Below are 11,083 nucleotides of genomic sequence, written 5' to 3' on the forward strand. Positions count from 1 at the left end.
CTAGATTGCAGGTTGCTCCAGGGCAAACACCAAGGTTTCTAGTTCTTTTGTTTCTACTGCTGTAGGAAGCCCATTTTTAGGCAACACTGGGACTCAGTAATTACATAATTGCTTGGATGATTGAAAGATTAATTGATCAATTAATAGTCATTAATGCTGTAAAATGAATGAATCTTTCTCGTTACGTTTCAAAGAACCTATGAGCTGGAAGATACCCGAGTGATCATTTTTACAGGAGCTTCGGCCAATGCTATCACACACAGTGTGTGACCTAAGGGAAGTTACTTCGTTGCCTCCACAATAAGGGTGTTAATATAATAATTTGTAGAGTTTCTTCCAGCTGCGTCGTGCTTGGGACTCAGTGTTAAAGCTAGAGTTTAGTATGAAACCTGCTTGTGATTTCTTAATGAGCAGCCGTCCAAAGTGTCAGATTCCCACACGTGCCCTTCATCTTCCCTATTGCCCGTACGTGGCTGGCCCTGGCCTGGGCATGAGTGAGTGGGGTTGGGATGTTGCAGCACTTGAGCTGTCGAGGGAAGAAGGCTGGCAGGGCCTTTTCTCACATGTCTCTCTCAGGGTCAGGCTCCAAGCTGTGAGCAGGCTTCCTGTCCTGCATTTGACTCAGGCCTAGGCCCTGCCAGCCAGCACAGCACCCTACTGATGCCTGAACAAAGGACAGGCCTGAGGTTCACCTGAAAGGGGCTGTCAGCTTCTAGGAGGACCAGATGATTGCTTTGAATAAGATTGTTGTCAACTCATCCCACCATTATGTTTTCCAGCTTGACAACCTGTACTCATCTTTTGGGGCTCAGCTCAAATGTTACTTCCTCCTGGAAAACTTCTGTGCAGTTCAGGCAGAACTAATTTCCCTTCAGTGGGCTCCTGTTTCTATTCTGCTGGGCGACCTATAAGTCAGGAATCATGGGGTAAATTTATTGCTAAACAGAATGTTCGTTAGATTTTCAGGTAATATATTCAAATATGTTTTCCTTCAGCCTAAAAATAGCTTTTCAGGTGAAGTATCTCTAAGTGAAAAGAAATGGGTCCAGTTGTTTATCTTTTAAAAAGGTGAAAAAAATACACTACTTTCTCTGTGTTTTCAGGCTTTTTGAAAACTCTGTAGTGTATTTCTTGTACTTTTTTCACGTTAACAATTGGACTCATTGCTTTAAATGTAGAGGTGCTTCCTGAAAAGATATCTGAAGGTTGAAGAAAAACATATCGAGCATATTATTTGAAAATGTAGTTAACATTCTGTTTTAAAAATAAGTTTATGGTAATATTTCTGACTTTTCAGACACTGTCGTTCTTGGCATGTAATTATTTGATGACAGGTCTGTCCCTGTTAAAACTGAGAACTCCACAAGGTTTGGGATATATTTTATTCTTCTCTGACTCTAATCTCTAGCAAGCCATCGGCGATTTAGGTGATCATAAGGATTTGATGAATGAATAAATGATAGTCAGGGGAGCTTCACTGGCATTCTTGTCTCTGAGCCCAGAGTGAGCTGCCTGCCATCTTTCCTGTGTTTTCAACTCTTCCTCCCTAATCCCCCCAAAAGTTTGACAAGAAACAATGAGTATGACTAAGAGCTTTATGTCTCAGACGTGGAAGAGAAAAAATACGTGAGCTTCAGGAAAAGTTGACCCCCTGTGCAGCAAGGTGTAGGAGAGACCCAGCTTCTCACCTCCCCTACAGCTGACTCTACCCCACTCCCCCCAAACACACACACCTCCCCTGGGGCGGATTATTTCTGAGCTCGTGAGTCTGGGCTGGGAGGTACCGGGGGAATAAGGCACGTGCATTTCTGAGTCTCTTGTTCGGGTCATTTGTGCGGCAGTGGGACAGTGGGGATGTTGGGGCGGGCGGCAGGACCGAGCACAGCCAGAGCCCAAAGGTTTTCCTGGAGGTGTGTTTGTTAGTTCGGCAACCCTCGGTGTGCCCAGCCCACGCCTCGCGAGCACTCGCCTGTGACGTACTTCGCCTGGATCAAAGGCCCCACAAAGCTTGCCACCCCTGCAGCTGCCGCTCTGGGGACGCGCTGGGGACGTGGGCGATCGTGCGCTGAGAGCCAGCCTGCTGGCCGCCCCCTCGGAGGGTCGCCGCTCTCTCCCATGGGAGGAGCCCACCTTGCGGCTTCCACACCCAGCGCGGACCCGCCCCCTGCTCAGGGTGGGGTAACCGCGGTGAGCCTTGGGCATGTCACCTCTCCTCTTGCTCTCTCCTTTTCCCCATAAGGTGGGTCCTCAGGACGTCTTGCCGGGACCGCCAAGGATCAGTGAGATCCGCTTACCAGAACCGATGGCGGCACCTGCAGCGCCCTCGACCTATTTCTCCTTGAATCTAAATCTAGATTTGTGTGTGTAGACTGCTGGAGATATAGATACCACTACCGAAAAGAGACAGGAAGAAAATACGGCAAATTGTTAACAGTGGTTTCAACACAGATTGGGGACCTGGGATCCTTGTGTGCACCCGCGTAGGAGCCCATGGGATTAAACGAGTGTGTCTCCCTACGCGAGAGCCTGTGGAACAGGCTCTGCACAGGAGCATGCCCTGCCTCTCAGAAAGAAGTGTCAAAACCAGGAAAGGAGGAGAAATGTTCCTTTACGGGGGCCAAGCCCCTGCTGTGACATGGTCCTTCAGAGATCAGTCTCTGCTCCAGACTCACAATGAAGAGGCCCCCAGGTCATTTCCGCCACTTAGGGTCTCTCTGTAATGTGAGAAGAATGGGACCAGCCAGTAAAAGGGGGCCAGTCTGATACTTCCACCCCTGGAAAGGTCAGTCCTCCCTACTGGTAGAGCTGATGCCCTCCAGCCCCCTTCCCCTCCTGTGTCTTCCTGTCTCCAGGCCCATGCACTCTTTCCCTCTGCTTTTTCTCTTTTGCATTGTCTCTTGCATTTTCTCTCTCATTCTCTCCTACAAACTATTTTTTTCTTTATCTGCTTCTGCTCCTCTTTCACTATATGGTCACTCCCCAAGGAAGCATCATTGCCCATCCCCTCAGATAGACTTGGGTAACATGTTTCCTGGCATGTTGCCCTGGCCCTAAAGATTTGGGGACTGCTCCTTTTGCTCATCTGGCTCTCTCTGGAGGCTGGGCAGTCACCAGGCCATCCTGGAAGCCCTTCCTGGCATCTGTGTGTGGCTTTTCTGCGGGCCACTGAGCATGACTGCTCTTGGCTATTTAGCATAAAAGGTCACACTCTATCTGCTCTGGTGCAGGAATCACCCAGGCAATTGCAGTCCAGGCTGCAACGTGACCCATGACCTGGGGCCAGCAAGCTTTTCTTAATCCCCAGACAGGCTAGGTACAGACAGCAAACTCAGAAACTCACGGTTACTTGGCTGCCCTTTATATCAGCACACCAGGATGCACCAATTAGTAGCGCTCATTCCTGCCTCCCATCTGACTTCAAATACTCAAAGCCCCTCATATCTGGAAGCAGAGACCTGAAAAAGTTGTCATTTCTTTCTTTCTTTCTTTTTTTTTACAAGAAGAAGCGGGAGAGGGAGGCTAACAGGCATACACATGTTCACAAAAAATAAAGGACGATTTCGTAGAGTTTGTCTGCTGGGATATTTACAATCTAGGTTTTAAGTTGCATCTCCTTTCTCTTGATCTTGTATTCCAGCCTTCAATTTAATGGAAACTTAAACTGAATTGTGCTAATTAGTTGGACACCAAATTCAAAGAGTCATTATTTTGTGGAACAAAATCAAACTTTTGAATAACAACAAAAAAATAGACCCCGTTGAAATGCTTAGTTAGAATTTGATCTGATTCTACAAAAATTTACTCCCTGAAACTATTAAATTAAGGAGAATGTCAAGCCATTGCCTGATTAAAGCCAGTGATTGATTTGGCTAACTAATGAATATTCCTTTTTCCATGAGTACTATTTCCTACAAATGTATAGGGGAATTGTCAGGGAAATGGTGAAGAAAAAAGGAGGTTTCTTTGTTTTTAATGTTTTGATGGCTGACTTAAGAAGCACGCAGCCCTAGAGATGGCCTTCTCATTTCTTGAGACAACAAAACATCCCCAGAGATCCTGACACTGACTAATAAGACACATGCCTTTCATAACTGCCTCAAAAAGAAACCCGTGTGGGATGCGTTGTGTGTCTGGTTGGGCACTGTCTTTCTACACAAGGTGCCAGTTGTGGCAGTAGCAGTTGTCTTTTCAGTGGGCAATAATAAAACTGTTTTTAAGTTCTCTTCCTTTGAGAAGCCTAATTTATAAACGGAAATGATAAGTTTATAACATCCCCCAAGCAGATGCCACTCTCCTTGAACTAAAATCATCCCGGGGATTGCAACAGAGCCCAGCACGGAGACAAAGCCACCGTTTCTCTGCACTCCCAACTCGTGCTGTATGGAAGGCAGATTATTTATTTCCCCAACCTGAGTTTCTGACAGGCATTTTACAAACATTTAGCTTCAAATACAGAGGCCGCTTCCCTGCTGCGTAGTGGGTTCCTAAAAACCCCTGTTTTTCTCCAGGAGAGGATGGGTTTAGGTCCAATTCTGAATTATCTCTAGAGGTTGCTTTCCCCCAAATGGCTCAGAAATAGTCCCCTTGGGAAACTCTTGGGGAAGAAGCTTCTCCCAGGCTCAGGACTGGCTGCCTCCTGCTTTGGGCAAGGGCACTGGCTCCTAAAGCAGCTGAGGGCCCAAATACCTCAACTCCCCTGAGCTCTTTCTCAGCCCCCACCTGTTTTCTAAAAGCAGAAAGCTCGGCAAGCAGGGTGAGTGAAGGAAGATGGGAGAAAAAGGAAAAAAGTTGCCTTTAGTTGCTCTGAAACACCTGGGAATGGAGGGCAGTGGCACTAATCTGAAACTTCAATTGACTTTGTTTTAAAGGCAAAAAAAAAATTTTTTTTTTTTTTAATGACCGGTAAGGGGATCTTAACCCTTGACTTGGTGTTGTCAGCACCACGCTCTCCCAAGTGAGCCACAGGCTGGCCCTAAAGGCAAAAAATTTTAAAGTAAAACAAAACATACAAAAAAACAAAGGGAATGAACAATAGAAGTACAGTTACTGAAAAGACTCCAAGACCGCAATATTTATCTGTAGTGTGTACTCTATAAAGAGACACACCTTAGAGAGCTACATAGTATTATCCCATCTCTCTCTCCATCTTTCATTTATTTCCTTTTTATTGGTTTCACTGGCTCTCACTTCTCTTCTCTTTCCTCTCCTCCCTCCCTCCTTTCCTTTCTTCTTTCCTTTCTTCCTTCCCCACCTCCTTCCTCCCTTTCAAAGACCTGTCCAGACATGGAATCATGTGTCTATAAGCCTTGCACAGAGTTCTTGGAAGAACACCCCCTCCCACCCTGCCATGCCGACCTCATGGGGTGGCCAGCCCCTTATAAAACGGCGATCAGTGAGCTAGAAAGCCGCTCACAGATTCCTTCCACCTTCCTTTCCTCTTCTCCAGCTCCTTGTAGCTCGGTGACTGGGAAGTGAAAGAATTGGTTTCACTGAAATATTTGGGGGAATTTATTTACTTCACGGCAGCAGGAATAATTTATCTAGCCCAGGCTGCAGAAGATACTGAGCATCTAGTCATTTGGAGGTCACTGATGACTGGCCGTGCCCTGTCCATATTTCTCGGGCTACAGTTAAAGCGGTTCTCTGAGCAGTCAGCTGGGTGATATTAACTCGCCATCTTTCTCCTCTGCTAATTGGAGTGTTCAGATGATACATGGCCAGGCCCACGCACACTCCTGACAGCAGTTGCTAGGGAATATTGCTTTTTTGGACTTTGACACCAGCTCCAACTTTGAGAGGAATTTAAGTGATATTTACTGCATAGAAATTCCTCGTTGGAGCTCTGCTCTTTTGGTTCAGTCTGCTGACAACACATGAGATTTATTCTGGCATCAACTGGCTGTGGAGCCCAAGACTCAGGCTTAATTAACTTCATCAGGGGCTCGGTTGCAGCTTTGGAGTTTGCGGCTCAGCACAGATCTCATTATTGGTACCAATCATGGCACTTAGGAGTACCTAAAATCAAACAAGTGAACAAACAGGAACCTCTCCCCCTTGCACAGTTTTCTGACTATTTTCCTTTAGAGAAAAAAAGCAGTTTGTCTTTAGACTGACGGAAGGTGCTAGACAGTGCTGCGTATTAAATTTAAGTCCATCTTTATATCATGTCACATCAGATTTTTAAAAAATATTTGAATTTGTAACTAATGTTGTTGGGAAATTTTCCATTTAGAGATAATCTGCAGAATGATTACTGTCCTGCCCTGTTTTTTCATCACCAATTTTCCCCCTCAGTTTTAAGAGTCACCCATATATTGAAAATAAAGTTTAATCCAGTTTTATTTATGAGGGTAAACACGTGCGTATGTGTGTATATGTATGTGTGTACATACATACATACATAGGAACATATGTTAATGTACCTATGCAGATTCATATACACATATATACATATGTGTGTATAATGTATATCATGCAGCAATTTCAATTTCCAAGGATGGAGACTAAGAAGTTGAGTGAGGCAACGTGAGCTCAACAGACTGGAGCGCGTTGATTAACTAGTTAATGTGCAAAGGCATCAGAAGGCCTGGCTCTTGTTCCAGAAGTATTTTATCCTTTTTACCTTCCAGACCAGAACCAGAAGGCAACTGAAGATTTATTATAAAGGTTCGTTGCGGTGCACTTTTTAAATTTATCATGGGCTCCAAGCTTGTTAACTAAGATTTGCTACTTGCTCCTGGCTAATTTCAAGGTTAACATAATCTGCTTTTCAGCAGCCTTCATGCGAACACAAAGTCAAAAAGACCTAGCAGAGGACCTGGCTCATGAAGTGGGCCTTGCTGTTTCCCACCTTCCTTTACCACCCACCTGAGAACTCCCATCTCCCATATGGAAAATTCAAAGCTCACAAATTCTATAGGGGATTTTTCTCTTCAACAGGTAATTCTGTTGTAATGGGTTATCACCACCTTTCAGCCTGCTTTTCTGCCTCAGTGACTCAGAAGATGACCGGCACTTCACAGATAAGTAGAAAATAAAGCAGTCATTTACATTCCCTCCCAGGGTCCCTGGGGCAAGTTGGCACTTGCTCTGATTGCTGCTAGCTAGGGGTGCAGAGTACAGAGCTTAGCGTTCAGAGCTGGTTGTTAGGAGCTGCCTCTCCTTGGGCTTGCCTGGTTTTAAGTCATTGTTTCGGACAGTCCTGAGGCTCTGTTTTATTCTCAGATTTATTCGTCTGCTTTTACATCCCCATCATCCTCTCCGCAGCCCCCTAACCTGCCCAGATGAAGCCCAGCAGATTTGCTCATATCCCAGTGACCTAGGGCCTCTGTCTGCTCGGTTTAATATCAGGATGGTACATCTGCGCCGTTTCCCATCTTGGACACTTCCTCATTCCAGACATTTAGTAACGAATAGAAGTGTGGGGGCCGTATTACATGCCAGGGTTCTTCAATCCCCTTGGCCGATTCATAATTGACTTTTAAATCATTTAGGTGCAAAAGCAAATAATAATAGCTCCACTGTTCAGTAGCTAATAAATTCTAGCTCATGAAAACTGAGGAAGAAGGTTTAGACCATAAAAATTAAATATTTATGAAGATACTAGAGCCACACCAACATATAAATGCACATACACACACATTTTAGAAATGGCTATCCATTTTTAATTCCTTATGAGATACCCAATAAAAAAAATTTCCAGTGGGAAAAAAATTAAAGGAGGATTTATTACCTCCAAATTAATGCAAGAAAACATCCCTGTAATAGGTATCCTTTTCCCCCAGTAAAAGGGGGGAAAAAGGATACAAAAACATTGAATTGACAAAATTATTTTTTCTCTGTTGTAAGAAAGGTGAGTAATACCTATAAAGAACTTAGAGCTCCCTCAGTTGAAGGATGCCCTATAAATACAAAGCATCATTATAATTTATTATTGAACAGAGTCAATTTTTTCATCCAAATCATTTTTCAAACCTCTCATAGCTCAGGCCTCTGTGATGGAAGCTCTGAAACGGAGCCAAAACACCTCTCCCAGACATGGAGAAACCATCAATCAGTTTAATGCGAAGACTTCTCAAAGTCGGCCTCCTGGTAACCCAGCAGGAACTATTTTAGAGCCTCCTCTCTTCAATTAAATCCAGTGACTTACACAGTGAGCCCAGATCACCCACTGATGTCTGGAACTCACCTCGCCCCTGGGGAAGGGCTGGGCTTTTCACCCTCTCTATACCTTGCACGCAATAGGGGGAAACTGAGGCTAAGGAACCCTCACTTTTCTCTTCCCACCACCATTGCCAGCCCTGCCTTCTGCTAAATTGTTACCAACACATCTACAACAGCTAAAGTCTCTGTTCCCAGCCAAACAGTGGCTCCAGCCCTCCCCCCAGCTGACTGATTGTGAATGAAGGGGATCGAGAGTTAAAGTGTTCTCTTTCCTTCCAAGCAGGGGAAAGAAGCTACATTCCCAAACACAGAAGCAAACTGCAATCAAAACTAGGAGTTCCTACAACTGAAAAGATGCCATCTGGTTTTGAAATAAATCTTTTAAAAATGTTTGGCAAACAAGATTTATACATTTGTGGGCCAAGTCCATTTCAATAGTCCCAATGTGCCAGATATGAACCAAGGGCCCACAGGACTAATAAGATGGATTGGAAGATGGAGACGCATTTGATTTTCACCTGTAAGATCCAGTTAAATATTTAATTGAGGGGATTCACTGGGCAAGGAAATCAAGTATCTGCCTGTCCTCCGGTACTGGATTACCTCTCAGTACACTTACACAGTTATTGTTGATGCTGAGACACTTAACATGCTCTTTAAGATGGTCACAAACATTGAATCAGTATTTTTTAATCTGGCATGTTTTGTTATCCAAACATGGATTTTCTTTACAAGAACAATGCATGTCCCCACCTGTTTTTTTCAGTAACTGGACCTGAAAGGACTGAAAAGAGATAAAGGAAAATGTTCAGGCAAGTGATCTGAGGTTTTAGGATAAATAAATCCCTGGGGTTCATTTGTTTGCTCTTTTGGTCACTGCAGAACTGTTTACTGAGTGTCTGCCATGGGTATCATGGTGGTCACTGGGGCACAGTCTTCTTGTCCCAACCACATGTCTTGGAGATACTCAAAGTCAGGCTTTGGACCTCTTCTTAAACTCACTACTTTTGTGATCTCATCCATTCATTCTCAGGACTTTAAAATACCATCTATATACTGTTGTCCCCAATACTTATTTACATCAGTAGCCCCCGTTCCTCCCTGAAATCTAGACTTGAACACTCAGCTGTCTAATGGACAGCTCAGCTTTACTTTGTCCTAAGTAGAACTCCTTTTTTCTCCCCCACGAACCTGCTCTTTCTAGGGTCATTGGGTAACAGGAGGAATTTGATTTCTCAATTCAAGACTGGGAGAAATAATTTTTATTTCCTGTATGACTTTTTGGATTACAGGAGTAAAAATATTAACTGTAGAGAAATTAGAAAATATTAAAAAGTGTGAAAGAGACAATAAAAATTATTCACACCCCTACAACTCAAACATAATCACTGTTAACATTTTGCTATATTTTCTTCCAATGTTTATTCTAATTAATTTTTTCTCCCCAGATTGGAATCCTATTCTTAGGGTTTTTGTTTGTTTTTAGTACTACCTACTTTTGACTATTTTGAGGTAGTGCTATATATAACAATTTATCTAGGTGTCCCCTTATTGTTAGAAATATGTTATTGTTGATTTTTGAGTATTGTAGTGTAACAATAAACATCTTTGAACTTAGATATTTTTATCTCTCTGATTATTTCTAGAGGATAAATTAAGACACATGGAAATATATAGCCAAAACAAAAGAAAAATACTTTTTAGACTCTTTAACCTAGGGCTGAATTACTTTCCAGAAAGATAATGCCAATTTACGTGCAGAGTTTTTAAGAGACTAATTCATTGTATTCTCACCACCACTGGGTATTATCATTAAACAAATAAACTACAACAAGCAAAACAACATAACCTACTCAGTAAGCAAAAAACAGAATCTAATTTTAAAATTTGTATTTCTTTGATTATTAGCAATGTTGAACATTTTTTCCATGCATTTTCTTCGCCATGTATATTTCTCATTTTATAAATTGTGTGGTGATGACTTTTATTTTTCTTTTGATATGCCTTCTTACTAAGTGATTTCTAATAGCATGTTACATACTGGGGGATAGTCTCCCTTCTCCCATTGTATATATTGTGAATATTTCCCCACTTTGCCATCTACCTTTCATTTTATGTCTTTGACACATAGAAATTGAAATTTAAGTAATAAAATTTTTGTTTTTGTTCATATGCTTAGAAAATCTTTTCTCATTTTAAGGTGAAATATATATTTACTTATATTTTCTTGGGGGTACTATTTTTATCACTGTTTTTATTTTTTTTAATTAAATTTATTTCTCTTAATTGACACATAACTGTATATATTTACAGGTTACAATGTGATATTTGGGTATTTGTATGGGATACTATTTTCAATGCTGTCCTAAAAAAACACTCATGACCTAAAATTAGGAAGTGTCTTAGGCAGGGTGGCAGAATTATACCTGTTGCTAACTGTGTTTGTACACACTCACACACAGTGTGTGCACATGGGGGAAAGTCTAGCAAAATTGACTTTATCTATTTAAATGCAGTAAAATTAAGAAGGCAAAATTGTGGATGTTTTTCAAAGCAGCAGTAACAACAAAGCAGAGATTGCTGTTTTATAGCCAGGTTAGGGAGGGTATCATTACACCTCTGTTAGGATCTCTCCACATTAAAGTCAGGTCCTCCTGCAGCTTGTATATTTAATTTATCAGTGTTTTTTAAAGAAGCCAAATCAAAGTGGGCAGAGGCATCTGTTGGCAGTGCTTTAAAGGCGTGTGTATTCCTGAGTGAGCCGGCCACCCGGGTCGTGGCTGACATGCTCCTCGCACACCAGGAGTGCCTGTCTGGCTTGGTGACTTCACGGCCTCGTGACCTCCACGTCCTCAAGAGAGGCCCTTGTGTCTCGGTCCACACCTGCGCAGACTGCACGAGGCTCAGCAAACACTCGGTG

This window comes from Cynocephalus volans, chromosome 8 (assembly GCF_027409185.1).
Source record: "Cynocephalus volans isolate mCynVol1 chromosome 8, mCynVol1.pri, whole genome shotgun sequence".
NCBI classification, from domain to species: Eukaryota; Metazoa; Chordata; class Mammalia; order Dermoptera; family Cynocephalidae; genus Cynocephalus; species Cynocephalus volans.